Genomic DNA, 16447 nt, shown 5'->3' with positions numbered 1-16447 from the left:
GGCGACGTGCGATTGGCCCGAGGTTATCATTGCGTTATCATTGCGCGCGACCAGATGACCGAGGGGGAAAAGGCGTGACCAGATGGCCGAACCCAAATGACGCCCATCAGCCCTCCCAGCGCCTTAACGGAAGGGCTCCTGCCTGCCCTTGGAGGGCTCGGGGGCTCTGCCTCCTGGGGGCTGGATCTGGGAGCCTGCCTGGGCACAAGGGACCCCCGTCCAGGGCACACCGACCCTCGGCTGGCCGCAGGACGTGGACTCCTGCACCCCGGGTCCTGCTGGAGCCAAGGCCCTGGGCCCTGCTGCTGTGGAGGTGGGTGGCGGAGAGGAGTTCCACAGAGTTTTTTCATAACTCCGTGGTTCTCCGCTTAGTGGCACTATGTCAACTCCGCTCAGGGTTAGCACAGACAAGAGCAGATACTGTCTCTTTATTGAGCTTTACTTCCATTACTCAGAAAAAGGTATGTGTGTAAACCATTCATGGAACTAAAATAGGTCCCTTTCGGTGCCAAGTTCATTTAGGGAAGGAGGGGTTGATTGTATGGATGTAAAGAAATTCTACATCATAAAAATGTTAAAATATTTTCTATTGTTTAACCTTCTATAAAAATCACCATCTTGTTTTCTTTTATAATAGTTCCTATTTATATTGTGTGAACTAGGATAGGTTTTCAATTATAATACATTTTGAAAATATATTCCTAGCTCCCTAGTGGTTTTGAGTGTGTCCTAGTCATGATGAAAGATGTTTCAGTTCCACTAACTATTTCTGTGAATCCTTACAGGACTGATCATTACCTAAAATGCACCTCACTCAAGTAATGCTCAGTGGCTGCTGGGTGGTTGCAGTCCACTAGGTTCCCTGTCTCATGTTGGTAAGCCCTTAATCATAGTTTCTAGAACACTTGTTCCTGGGCAGTGTTCTCAAGAGATGTCAAGAAAACATATCAGAAAGGAGTAAGGGTGAAAACTAGCCTGGGCAAAATTATTTTATCCCAAGAAGAATATTTAGCAGGTGGATTTCGTTAGCCTCGTGAGTCCTATTCTAGGTAAAACATTTATCAAAAGAGGTTTGACAATACATCATCAAAGGAACAAGATTCCATATTTCTGTTTGGTGTTAAGTTTCTTCAAGAGGCCTGTTTAGTGTGTGTCTGAAAACCAGGTAATTAGTGCATTTTTAGATACTTTTTCCTAAACATAGCTTCTATTGGCTATGTCTGACTACTTTGAAGAATGAGGCGCTGCAAGAAATCTTTTAACTACCATGCTATGGATCTGTTCTTTTTGAAACACACATCAACAAAGAGATGCACCGGATCAAAATGGAGGCAGAAATCTTACTATTGGCCTGGAACAAAAACATAAGTATTATTATCCACACTAGCCTTAAGGACTTCAAACCCCTTTCTGGCATCCACAAAGCCAACAACAATTCTACAGCTCCAAAAGAGGTACCAGTACCACAAAACAAAATTAATGAAGGGGTTGTGGGTAACAACATTAAACAGATTCTGGAAGAAACTTTTGATTTTTCACAGCCTGGTGAGCAGAAAATCTGGATTTTATTAAAGACACAGAGGCTAAGATTATGCAAATATCCTTTATTGCCAGTTCAGAGCAGCAACAATTGAAGAATGTAGTACTTCAGCAACATTCTAATAAGGTATATAGTCCCCTAAATGCAGCCTTCTCCCTTCTTTGCCCTTGCAATTAGATAACTTCTAAAAACTTTAACTTTCAAACATAAAACTTCATCAGTGGGAAACATCTTACTCTGAGAGGGAAAAAAACACATTTTGAGATAAAAGAACTTTAACCCCAGTAGGGAGGGTATCAATGTGGCGGGATATTCTTATACTCCATATCTGTAATAAAATCTAGTATTTTCTGCCCACCAGGCTGTACAAAATCTACATTTTATGGCATGACTCGGAGGCTAACATGCAAGTTTAAAGTGCATTTAGCACATTATCAATTGCGTTTGCAGGTCTAAAATAACAACTCTTAAACATATTTTCATTGGATCAGCCTAGAGCCCTAAGGATATTTCGCAGACCTCCCCCCAAAATAAAAGCTTTGGAAGCTGAAGCACCCCTAAGAGAGTGAGTGTGCTCCAAACATAGTGACATCCACACCGACTTCTTTCATTACCTACTTCACCCATCTTGCTAAGGAGAGGGAAGAAACAGCTCTATGAGGCCATCTATGGGATATTAACATTTGTTCTGTATTTCCTCTCATACTCAGTCCTTCTCTCATACTCCATCAAACATTTCGCTACGCAAAGTCATTAATTCTGTGTAAAGAAAGGATCGAAAACAGAAGTAAACATTGCTTTTATTTTAAAAGAAGAACAAAAACGAACCCCTTACGGTTAATAGGCCCTACTAGGTATATCCAATGCCTTCACATCTGAAGTCTGTTTAAAAGATACGTGGTAGAGTAAAACAGTAAACTTATGAGAGATATGTTTCAGTGATAGGCCAGAATTCTCACCCCAATTCACTAGGACCTGTAGAACATCTCTCACATCCTATAAACCAGTGTATTTCACAGTAGGTGGGTTTAGTACATGCATACTTCACAGGATTTTCTTAGTCAATAAGCTCTGACCCACAGAGACTGTCTACCAAACAATGACCCACTGCTATAGCTGATCTGTAAACTTTAACTGTTCTATAGGAGAGTCTGGACGCAATCAATTCTGATAAGTAATTAACCACATGTACTAAATCTGTTGAAATAGGATTGTAATTCCATCGAAGACTCCAACAAACCCATTTCTTCCAAACCAGTCTTTATGCTTTGCTGGTGCCAGGTCCCATGACTTCAGATATGTGTTTTAAAGTATCTGCCGAAAGGCTTGTGATCTGCCAATGTCTCCTAAAGTCCTCCAGGCCATCAGCATTAGTAGTCCTTGTCCTATAAGGGGGTGGCTCTCCTTCTGGACCTATAGTTATTTCTTAGACATTCTGAATGAAGTTTGGCAAGTCTATGATCGTTTCTAGCAAGATTGTGAGCCAGGACTGTGACCTCCAAACAGGTGTTATCACTACTAGATCTCTCATTTCCAGAGTACATGTATTAGGAGTCTTGGTAGCATGGCAAACTGAGGGAAAGCATAAGGTGCCGGACCCCTCCTTATTTTGAAGACCATTCCCCAGGCCTGAGGGTCCATCCTCCAGCTGAACATTTTCGACAGCCGTGTGTTCAGTCTATCTGCAAAGAGATGCACCCTGAAGGGTGAAATCTCTGAAATTCCGGGAAAACCAATCCACCACACCATTGCTTAGCCCAGGAATATATTCCGCCACTTCAGAAATTCCCTTGCTTAAGCAGTAACCCCACAAAACCTTTGCTAGATCTGCAAGTCCCTTGGAGTGAGGACCTCCCATCTTGTTGACGTACCTGACTGCAGATACGTTGTCCATACGTAACATCACAGAACACTTCATTAAGTTCTTGGCGAAGCAACAAATTTCAAATGACCCTGCCAGTAATTCGAAGCAGTTGATGTGCAACTGCTCCTGAAGTGTCCAGCGTCCCCCTTCTGATGAGTTGCCACATTGTGCACCCCATCCTTCTAAACTCTAGTCCAATTCTATTATTATCTCTAGCTGCTTCCCCAAAATGGCTCTGCCATTCCATGCTTCTGCATTCCTGAGCGACCATAGTAGCTCTTTCTTTGAATCTGGGTCCAAAGACAGCATTTGAGAATAGGACTGGGTTGTTCTCACTGTTTTCGCTTTGAGCCTCTTAAGTGCATGGTAGTATAGGCGAACCAGGTAAATTGCCTGGATCGTCAAACACAGAAGACTCAGGATCCTTGCTAAAGACCTCAATGGAAACTCTAACTTCCCTAATATTTTCCTCACTTCCTTGCAAAGCTTCCTGAGCTTCTCGTCTGGTAATTTTTTTTTTTTTAACAACCGATTTTATTTGTAAATTCCACATTGGAAGCAGGGCTCTGTAACCCAGAGACTACTGCCGCATAGAAATACACAGTAACACATCGCAAAGGACATTTTTCAGAGCAAAAGAACGTAACTCCCAAACAAAAGAAAGCATACATCTAAAGTGTGAACTCGGATCCCCCCCCCTCACCCCCTCCCTCACGAGTTGCGCTCGACTCCCTACAAACCACAGACCAACCAACACCCAGTGATCACAGAAAAAAAAAACAGGAGTGACAAGCTATCCGCCCCAGCAGGGGCCCACCGCACCCAGAACCCCCTCGCCCACCCGTGACTTCCGACGGTGCACACTCCAACATAGTATGGCTACCCAACCCCCACCGGGAGCTCGTCTGGTAATTTTAATTCTGCCTGGATTCTGTTTGACAAAACCCAGAAACTGCATCTCCTGGCTTGGCTCCAGGCAGGATTTTTTCTTGTTTATGACAAAACTCGGGTGCTCTAATAAGTTTATGGTGAGATCTGTATGATAGGAAACCACCTCTCTGGACTGAGCCATAAGTAGAATATCAACCAGGTAAATAAATAATCTCACCCCCTTGCCCTGAGCTAACCTGCCGCAGGACGAAGGACCTAGTTGAAATGCCAAGGGGCAGAGGAAAGCCTGCAAGGGACACTGCAAAACTGCCAAAGTTTGCCTATCCAAGTAAAATGCAGGAGCCAAATTGGAATAGTCAGATAAGCATCCTTTAGGTCTTACCATGTCAGCCAATCCCCTTTTCTTAATGCATCCCTTAAAAGGTGAACTCGTTCCATTTCGCACTGATGGTAGGCCACCCATTTGTTCAGCTCTTTTTAAATTCATCGCTGGCCGCAGCCCTTTGTCCTTCTCAACTAGAAAGATATTGCTGGCAAAAACGGACTCTGTTCACTCTCTAATTGCACCTTTGGTCAGGAAACCCTCTACTTCCTGTGGTACTAGGACTGAGCCCTCCTGTGAAAACATAATTTCCTGAGGAATCTTCATTTGTATTTTTGTGCTTATAAATTCTATCTTGTACTCCCTGACTGTATCCAGGACCCAAGAATCCTGAGTCACTAAATTCCTATTCCCACAAATGTGGGCCAGTGTGCCTTTCACCTTTATAAGGGGATCTGAAAGGTATTTGATAACCCTTACCTTTGGAAAATTTTCTATGCTTTCGATCACCTCTGAAACTTTATTTTGGAAGACCTTCTTAATGTCCTTCTGGGATTTTTGTATTGAACTAAATACTCCCACATATTTAGCCATGTCCCTTATGAAGTAATCACCGAAGAGTCCCTAAGAGACAGTCCCTCCTTCCTTACTGGCCAGTTCGACCAAATTAGGGTCGAGTTTTAGGAATATGCTCTTTCTGTTCTTTAGAGGGCAGATGGCTCTGTGTCCATTGGTGCAGCTCCTTAGGATTAATGAGGGTGTCTTTGAGATAAGTTACCTCAGCCATCTCAAACTTTTTGTCAAAGGGCCAGTAATGCCAAGAAGACGGTCTTGGCAGGACTTTAGGCCTTTGTCAAGACCTTTTCTATGATCCTTTCCACCCTTGCTGATGAACACCACCACTTTCGCATCTAGTTCTGGGGTCAATGCTGCCTTATCCGGGAGTGAGGGGCGTGGGCACTCAGATCTGTGGCGAGACCTTACCTCTTTCAGAATTTCCTTCTGAAGCCAATAAGATAAGTACTCAGCAATGTGTTCAGAGGGGGAAACAACCATTGCAATACCGTCTTTTTACAACGCACTACCTTTACAACACTTCACGGAATGGATGGCTGGGAAACAATTGCGCAGAGTTGTGAAATGATAAAGTAATTCAAATTTTAAATAGCTCAAAGGATAAGGCAACGGCCATCTACCATATACCAGATGGTATAGGAATTCTACACCATGTAGACATACAAAATAAATACATCCTGAGCTTAATTCACAGTTATTCAAAGTCCTTAATGAAACAACATCGAGAAGGTCTTAATCTTCTTTTATTTCAGATCAACTTCTCCAACAACAGTCCTAGCTGCCAAAAATATAGCCTCTCCAAATTTTCTTATATTTCCTGAAAACAAGAAGTACCTCATTCATAAAAACTGGGGTATAAATTAACCATGACTGCATCTAATTCATATGTCATAGAAGTCGTATATTGAGTAGTTAATAAAAAAACCTTAAAAAAGTAGATCATGTGGAGTATTTCTCATAATACAAGAGGTCAATCAACACCTCGAGTATTAACGCTTGAAAAGGACATAATAACCATCCCGGAAAAGTGAAAAGTAAAATCAAAATCAAAGCCGCATCTGAATACAAAAGCCTATCACACACTAATGTCCTGGTTCTAGAAGACAGAACGTAAGTCGGCAAGGGATATCAAATAGACTCCCACTTCTATTTAAATATGCCAGTAACCTTCACAAGAACTGTACAAATTTAACATTGTATTGTAACAAATAGTGGTTTACTGGTAAAAGTTCAAGGGCAGTAAGCAAGTCAAAATTCTCAATAAGGTCATATTCAGTATCCTATATATTTATAACATTATCGGAACAGAAATAAACTAAGACGATCAAATAATATCCTTGTTCTTAGAATTAAGGAGATTACGGAGAAACACACAACGATAATAAAATCTCAATTCAACTATACCCAGTATCTTAAATGCTTAAAGAACAAAACGGCATAATGATTGTTGTGACATAAAATAAATCAAAGAAATTAACCACTAAAGCTCACCGTAAGTAATGGCATCGCGTGTAGCAGTGAAGAGAAAGTGGCGTCTAGCGATTGCTTCAGGTAAAACAGTTTCAATCCCATGGAAAGTGAAGGACAGATGATACCCTTGAGCACCACATTCTATTGCATGTATCGCTATAGCATGCGATACATTCGATAGAATGTGGTGCTCTGTCCTTCACTTTCTATGGGATTGAAACTGTTTTACCTGAACCAAGAGGTGGCAATCGCGAATTGAGGCTAAGGCAGAAGGAGGTACCCTGGATTTTGCAGTTACATGCAGTGGTTAGGGGTTTGAATATCCATAATGAGTTACAGTACTTCCTAGGTAGTTAGGAAATCGATACTCTTGCCTTTATCCATTTTGTATTGTTAAAAATACGTACATCTGTGAATTACTGAATCAGGCTGCCATTTACACTGGCTATACATGTATGCTAATGAGACTTTTGGAATACCGTATTATGATAGTGGGGACTACTGTCTGTACTCTTATAAGGTACATACCAATATTCATGTATGCTATTGCATGATTTGAATAGATTACCACCAACTTTAACTTATATCCTGTTATAAGTTAGGACAACATCTTTTACGTGATAATAGGAACTATTGTTTCTGTTTATTCCATCACAATTAGAGGTTCTATACAGATATGTTGTTTACTCACTATATATCTCCTCTTTCCCTTTTACACAGAGATATAGAACTCTGTAGTTTTAGCAATTGTGACCCTTTTCTAATATGCAACGTTTTCTGAGAAAAACATCTTTAAACTGTGTAATCAACAAGTGATATTGCTATATTCCATTGGACTCTTGACAGACTGTAATTTGTCCTGCTCATATTGTGTTCTGCTTGTTATATGTGTTTTTTTATGTACTCAATTCTTATTAGTGATTTAGATCTGAACATTTTGTGCTGCTAATGGAAAGTTCACTTATTTTTTTAATCTGTTTTTTAATATTTGGACAGTTTTAGCTTTAGCTAGATATTGACGAAATAATGTTTATATATTAGGCTGGTATGAGATTTAGTAATAGACGATCTATTAATCTTTTCATGATGTAATTAGATGTCGCTATAATACGAGTGATGTTAAGTATATAACTAAATGATTGTAACTACTGGATTACTATGAACAATAACTATTTCACATTCTCTCTTTTTCTTAATTTTGATCTTTTTTTCGCCTTCTTTATCACTGGTTGCTAACGTCTATGGGATACATCTCCCTCTTCGATATATTCTTGTCATGTACACATAGCATAATAGATCTAGCGGGATCTTTATACTTACATATGCTCTGTGGATATTCAGTACACAGATGCTTATTTATAAATACGTTTTTTTTTTTCGTTACTGTTTCTACTACAAGATGGCTGCCCCGCTCTCGCGTTACTGGGCCATAGGTAAACGTAGTCCTTCTTCTTAGAATGGCAGCACAATGTACTATTTATAGTTAGAGCCAATATGGCGCCGACGCTAGACGCCGCTTTCTCTTCACTGCTACACGCGATGCCGTTACTTATGGTGAGCTTTGGTGGTTAGTTTCTTTGATTTATTTTATGTCACAACAATCATTATGCCGTTTTGTTCTTTAAGCATTTAAGATACCAGGTATAGTTGAATTGAGTTTATTATCGTTGTGTGTTTCTCCGTAATCTCCTTAATTCTAAGAACACGGATATTATTCGATCGTCTTAGTTTATTTCTGTTCCGATAATGTTATGAATATATAGGATACTGAATATGACCTTATCGAGAATTTTGACTTGCTTACTGCCCTTGAACTTTTACCAGCAAACCACTATATGTTACGATACAATGTTAAATTTGTACAGTTCTTGTGAAGGTTACTGGCATATTTAAATAGAAGTGGGAGTCTATTTGATATCCTATGCCGACTTACGTTCTGTCTTCTAGAACCAGGACATTAGTGTGTGATAGGCTTTTGTATTCAGATGCAGCTTTGATTTTACTTTTCACTTTTCCGGGATGGTTATTATGTCCTTTTCAAGCATTAATACTCGAGGTGTCGATTGACCTCTTGTATTATGAGAAATACTCCACATGATCTACTTTTTTAATGTTTTTATTAACTACTCAATATACGACTTCTATGACATATGAATTAGATGCAGTCATGGTTAATTTATACCCCAGTTGTTGTGAATGAGGTACTTGTTGTTTTTCAGGAAATATAAGAAAATTTGGAGAGGCTATATTTTTGGCGGCTAGGACTGTTGTTGGAGAAGTTGATCTGAAATAAAAGAAGATTAAGACCTTCTCGATGTTGTTTTATTAAGGACTTTGAATAACTGTGAATTAAGCTCAGGATATATTTATTTTGTATGTCTACATGGTGTAGAATTCCTATACCATCTGGTATATGGTAGATGGCCGTTGCCTTATCCTTTGAGCTATTTAAAATTTGAATTACTTTATCATTTCACAACTCTGCGCAATTGTTTCCCAGCCATCCATTCCGTGAAGTGTTGTAAAGGTAGTGCGTTGTAAAAAGACGGTATTGCAATGGTTGTTTCCCCCTCTGAACACATTGCTGAGTACTTATCTTATTGGCTTCAGAAGGAAATTCTGAAAGAGGTCAGGTCTTGCCTCAGATCTGAGTGCCCACGCCCCTCATTCCCGGATAAGGCAGCATTGACCCCAGAACTAGATGCAAAAGTGGTGGTGTTCATCACCAAGGGTGGAAAGGATCATAGAAAAGGTCTTGACAAAGGCCTAAAGTCCTGCCAAGACCGTCTTCTTGGCATTACTGGCCCTTTGACAAAAAGTTTGAGATGGCTGAGGTAACTTATCTCAAAGACACCCTCATTAATCCTAAGGAGCTGCACCAATGGACACAGAGCCATCTGCCCTCTAAAGAACACAAATACTGGCTATATTTTTGGCGGCTAGTACTGTTGTTGGAGAAGTTGATCTGAAATAAAAGAAGATTAAGAAGACCTTCTCGATGTTGTTTCATTAAGGACTTTGAATAACTGTCAATTAAGCTCAGGATATATTTATTTTGTATCACTACCTGTACAATGCAGTCATTACAACGCAACATCCTTTACATCGCATGCCATTACAACACAGCCATTACAACGCATGTCACTACAACATATCCCACTTCAAAGCATGCCACTGCAACGCATGCCATTACAACGCATTATGAGGTAAGTAATGGGAAATAGTATTTTTTACCCCTACACTATCCAACAGTTACACTACTGTTGTACTCACTGGAGTTGGAATAGTATTTTTACCCCTACACTATCCAACACTTACCCTACTGTTGCACTCACTGGAGTGAGAATAGTAATTTTTACCCCTACACTATCCAACACTTACACTACTGTTGCCCTAATAGTATTATGCATTGTAATGGTATGCGCTGTAATGGTATGCGTTGTAATGGAATGCGTTGTAAGTGTAGTTTCTAAAAAAGCGTTGTGATGGCATGAGTTGTAAAATCATGTGTTGTGATGTATAAACCGCGTTGTAAAGGCATGGGTTGTAACGTGTCCTATTCGTTCAGAGGGAGCCCACTCTGGAGACAAACATGTTTCCCCCAAACGGATCTACAATGCCCATTCAAGAGCCAGAGGACTTAGATGCTTCATCAGTCATTCCCATCTTTCTAACCTCTGTCTCCTCAATATCTGTATCGAAATTGGAGGAATAGGAGAAGATGATTTCGTCCTCCAAACCTGCATCGCTGTCTATGGGGATAGGAATTTCCCAGACTGTAATAGCACTCTTTAAACCTTAAAGAATGTCTCCCATGTGCACTCGGGTATGATGATCAAGTAACTGTAAACCAAGTTTCAAATGTTTTTGGGTATCAATGTTTTTTATTATCCGCAATGTTCATCATTAATCAATATGGTTCAATAGAACACACGTAGAAATCCATTGAATTACTCTTCATTCAAGGTTTTTTAATGCCCAATGCATTTCGGGCCTGAAAGCCCTTCATCAGGGGCTGACATGCTGTAAATGAGGGGATAAGGTATCAGCACACTGTAACAAACTTATAATGTGTACACAAAATAATGTTAAGCACGTGTCTCATGTGAGAATTTAAGAATTTTTAAAAAATGTTATCACGTGTTTCATAATTAAATGGTGAAGGAAGTTGTGGTGATGGTTCGTGCCAAAATTGAAAGCCATGCACTGTAATCACGTGATCACTCAAGCGTAATGATTATAGTGATGCCGTATGTGTTCGTAATTGTTAGCGATAGGGTTGGTGAATAAGGAAGCATGCTTTACGAATACGGGGATCGTAAGTGTTTATCAACGTGCACGCCGGTGTTTAATACAGAAAACACCTGTGGGAGAGCGTACTTACAAGACGCGTTGCAAAGAATCAATTCGTGTTGGTGAATTAAAAAATAACCAGTATCTGTAAGAGATTGCGTATCATGAACTATCGACCGGTGTCGTTACGAGTATATCCCAAGAAAATTCTGGGGGGGAAAGAACTTACTGAAGTTGTGCGTGATTTCCTCTGTCGGGTCTTCTCCGAATAGTGTGTGAAAACTATCATTGTCGGTACCTGGAGATAAATCATCGATTGACACGGAAGTGAAATCAGTATACGCGCTTGGATCAAGATGAACTACAGAGAAGAAAGACTCGTAGTTGATGGGTATGAAGGTACTATAAAGGTGGCGTCAAGTGAAGAAGCTTGATACTGGAAGTAAAGATGAAGTAAATGAGCCTTAATGTTAATTTTTATGGGTATCATCTAAATAAAGTGCACAATTCCAATCACGGGAACTCGAGTATAAGTTTTTTACCAAGGTTAATGGCGTGATGCTTGACAGACTGGTAGGTACCAACTGTGAAAAATGGACTGATAATGAAATGTGTAAACGGGCTGGAAAATGAAAACCGCACGTTGTAACGAACCGTGTATAGTGCAGGCGATCTCCCTGTTGGTGTATAAATGTATAGCCTGCTGTGGAAATATGCATCCGATGTTATTCAATAATTGGATAAACGGGAGGAATGGCGAAAGTGAGATAGGGTAACTGCGAATCAATGTAAGTAAGTGTAAATAGGGGTTTATTGGTGATGTCTCATTGCATACCATTTGTAACATGAATCTTGATAACTTAGTGACAGAAGTTAATACGTGCTTATAAATTCAATGCAAAGTGCAATGCAAAATGCAATAGAACAACGGGGGTATACTTTACAAAAAACATCTTAGATCACACCGTTCATTGAGTCCTTTTGGGCTAATAGAGTCCATTTTATCTATCCAGTACACCTCTCTTTGCAACAGATGTTGAGTGTTGTTCCGACCTTTCAGGATGGGTACTTGTTCCAAAATTAAAAACCACAGTTGACTGATGTTATGATTCAAGACGTGAAAGTGGTGGGCTATGGGAGATTTGACATTTTTTGTTTGAATGTTACTTTTGTGTTTGTTTAATCTAATACGCATTTGCCAACATATACCAGTCCACAAGGGCATTTTAACATGTAGATGACATTTTGACTGTTGCAGGTAGCCGTCACTTTCAATTTAATGTTGTTTCCTTTATGGGGATGTTGAATCGTATTGCCCTTTATAATTGAGTTGCAGTTGCCGCAGTTCAGACATGGGATGGTTCCTTTGTAGTGAAGTTCAGTAGAATTCTTAGTGGTGGTGAGTATTTGTTTGAGGTTTCTTGACCTTTGATATGCGAATATTGGAGGTGCATCAAAGATGTGTTTGAAATCTGTTTCAGTTGCCAACATAGGCCAATATCTTAAAATCTTTTTTTGATACTGTAGCTCTGTGATGAGTATTTGGATATGAACACGCTTCTGTTGTCCGTTGATTTTTTGGGTTTGATAGTTAACAACGTGGATCGTGTGATTTTATCTGCTTTTTTGCATGCGTTGCTTAAAATTTGCTCTGGATATTTGCGTCTTCTAAACTTCTCAATACAAACATCTCTACTTTCTGTGTACAGCTGCTCGGTGCTGGATATTCTTTTTAATCGCAATAACTGGGAATATGGTAGGTGTTCTTTGAGGGAGGGTTGATGAAAGCTGTGAAAATGTAGTAGATTGTTGCGGTCTGTGGCTTTAACATGAACTTGTGTCATGAGGGTTCCGTTGTTGTTATTTATGGTAACATCCAGAAAGGAAATGCAATTGTTGCTAATGGTTGATGTAAATTCGATGTGTTCATCTGCTTGGTTGAGGTAATCAATTAAGTTCTGGAGAACTGTAGAAGATCCTTGCCATAATATAAATATATCATCAATGTATCTTCTGTACAAAGCAGATGTTGTTTCCATTCGTCTTTCTTTAAAATGTGATCCAGTTCAAATCTGTACATGAAGAGGTTCGCATACATTGGTGCGGCACAATTGCCCATAGATGTTCCGGAGCACTGCAAGTAGTAGTTGTTTCCCCATTGAAAGTAGCTGTGATATAATGTAAAATGGATGAGTTCCAGTAGAAAGATTTTAAGATCCGTAGGTTTGTCGCTATTTAACAAGAAGGATTCAACTGCCTCCATGCCTTTGTTGTGTGGTATTGATGTGTACAATGCTTTGACGTCTATGGTACATAATATAGTTTCCGAGTTGATTTTACCTTGGGTTGTTTCCAGTATATTGAGAAAATCTGTGATATCTCTAATATATGTACTCATGGATTGGACAAGTGGTTGTAAGTATTTATCCAGGTATTTGCCGATGGGTTCATGTATGAAATTGATAGTCGATACAATGGGTCTGAATGGAGGAATTGTTGCGTGTTTGTGGATCTTAGGGATCATGTAGATATAAGGTGTTGCTGGATTGGTTTTGCTGAGGTATTTTTTATCTTCTGCCGTGATGGTACCTTCATCTGGGGCTTTGTTTCAGATAATTTGTAAGATTTTCATGAACTCATTGGTCGGATCAAACGGTAGCAACATGTATATGTTGGTATCTTGAATATGCTCTTGAACGTTTCTCTCATAGAAATCAGAATCCATAATTACCATGGCCCCTCCTTTGTCCGCCTGGCGAATAGTAATTTCACTTTTTGCTGCGATTTGTCTTAATGCTTGTTGTTCTTTCTGGGTAATGTTGATGTTCTTGGTTTTAATTAGACTGGAAATTTGTCTTAATTCTTTCAAAGTAATCATTTCAAATGCATCCAATACTTTGTGGCTGATGGGAGCCATGAATGTGCTTTTGTTACGCAATCCTAGTAGGGTGCTTTCTTGTGATCTTTGTGTTGATTCTATAATGTTATTGAAGAAATGTTTCAATCTTAATGTTCACATAAATTTGAAAAAACTTATTTAAATGTTGAGAGGATTGGAATGGTATATGGGTACGAATGTTGATCCCTTTTGTAAAGTGTTCATTTGAAATTCCGTCAGTTTGTGTTTGGAGATGTTGATTACGAGACTTTCTGGCTGCGTGTTTGTTTCGCCACAGGTTTTGTTGGCAATGTTTTTCCTCCTGCTTCGTCTTGTGGCCTTCGGCCTACGTCTAAAAAAGACTGTCCACTGTTGGTGTGAGATGTTGATGGACCCTCTGTTTCAGGACCTTGTGGGTCACGTGTAAATTGAGTGGTATCCGTGGGTTGTGGTCTTTCTTGTCTACGTGGTGGTCTTTTGTTTTGGGAATCGTCAGAAGATGTTGCATCTGTGTCTGAGAAACGACCAGTGTTAGCCCTCTGTTGTCTTGGATTAGCATACACCTCTGCCCAGGTGTATACTTCTCCTAACTTGTAGTCAACAGTGTCCCTTTTGAATTTTCTAATTTTCCTCTCATTAATTTCTTTCGTGTAATCATCTAATTGTTTGTTGATGTCTTGTAATGTTTTATTCCAGTCTTCATCCTCTAATCTAATGGAAAGATCCTGTTTGAGTTCAGTTATTTCCTTGTTGAGATCTTCTAATAATTTGGATAATTCTTCCACTACGAGTAAAATTAAATCCAACGAGCACTTGTTCAAGATTGCTTTCCATTTCTGTGTGAATCGTATATTATTTTTGCACAATGTCGATTTTAAAGTTATTCTTAAACCCCTCGGTATCCGTTGCACTTTGTGGTACTTGATAAGTGTGCTGGCGTGTAATCTTTGGTTGATGGCCTTTTTGGAGACGTATATTAGTTGTTTGATATTAGATTGTGTCAAGGTTGTGTTGGTGCTGATTCCTTCTGTTTCCTCAAATATATACACCGACAGGGAGATCGCCTGCACTATACACGGTTCGTTACAACGTGCGGTTTTCATTTTCCAGCCCGTTTACACATTTCATTATCAGTCCATTTTTCACAGTTAGTACCTACCAGTCTGTCAAGCATCACGCCATTAACCTTGGTAAAAAACGTATACTCGAGTTCCCGTGATTGGAATTGTGCACTTTATTTAGATGATACCCATAAAATTAACATTAAGGCTCATTTACTTCATCTTTACTTCCAGTATCAAGCTTCTTCACTTGACGCCACCTTTATAGTACCTTCATACCCATGAACTACGAGTCTTTCTTCTCTGTAGTTCATCATGATCCAGCGCGTATACTGATTTCACTTCCGTGTCACTCGATGATTTATCTCCAGGTACCGACAATGATAGTTTTCACACACTATTCGGAGAAGACCTGACAGAGGAAATCACGCACAACTTCAGTAAGTTCTTTCCCCCCCAGACTTTTGTTGGGATATACTCGTAACGACACCTGTCGATAGTTAATGATATGCAATCTCTTACAGATACTGGTTATTTTTTAATTCACCAACGCGAATTGATTCTTTGCGACGCGTCTTGTAAGTACGCTCTCCCACAAGTGTTTTCTGTATTAAACACCGGCGTGCACGTTGCTAAACACTTATGATCCCCGTATTCGTAAAGCATGCTTCCTTATTCACCAACCCTATCGCTAACAATTACGAACACATACGGCATCACTATAATCATTACGCTTGAGTGCTCACGTGATTACAGTGCATGGCTTTCAATTTTGGCACGAACCATCACCACAACTTCCTTCACCATTTAATTATGATACACGTGATAAAAAAAATTTTTAATTCTTAAATTCTCACATGAGACACGTGCTTAACATTATTTCGTGTCCACATTATAAGTTTGTTACAGTGTGCTGATACCTCATCCCCTCATTTACAGCATGTCAGCCCCTGATAAAGGGCTTTCAGGCCCGAAATGCATTGGGCTTTAAAAAACCTTGAATGAAGAGTAATTCAATGGATTTCTACGTGTGTTCTATTGAACCATATTGATTAATGATGAACTTTGCGAGTAATAAAAAACATTGATACCCAAAAACATTTGAAACGTGGTTTACAGTTACTTGATCATCATACCCGAGTGCACATGGGAGACATTCTTTAAGGCTTAAAGAGTGCTATTACAGTCTACGATATCCTCATACTCAGGAGGACTTACCCAAGTGCACCACCTACTGATTTACCTCATTGACCATCTCATCATACCCAGGAGTGCGCTACCCTGTTTATTCAACATAGGAATTTCCCGGCATTTCTCTTGCCCATCTGTGGTGCCAAAGTCACCGCTCTTGTCACCTCCTATGTGTGATACCATTTTGTCAGTGGCTTTGGCCTTTTTTACTTCTCTAGGCAGGCTTTGCCCTGCAGTCCTCTTCAGCTGGGTCTTACCTTCCCCATCTGCCTCTTCAGGGTGTCTTGTGCCAGTAACTGGCTATCCTTTCTTTAAGAGAACTTTCAGTTTTTGTATTAATTGTCTCACCCTGGGAACTCAT

Source organism: Triturus cristatus, chromosome 3_2 (assembly GCF_964204655.1).
Source record: "Triturus cristatus chromosome 3_2, aTriCri1.1, whole genome shotgun sequence".
NCBI classification, from domain to species: Eukaryota; Metazoa; Chordata; class Amphibia; order Caudata; family Salamandridae; genus Triturus; species Triturus cristatus.
Note: the sequence above shows the minus strand (reverse complement) of the source record.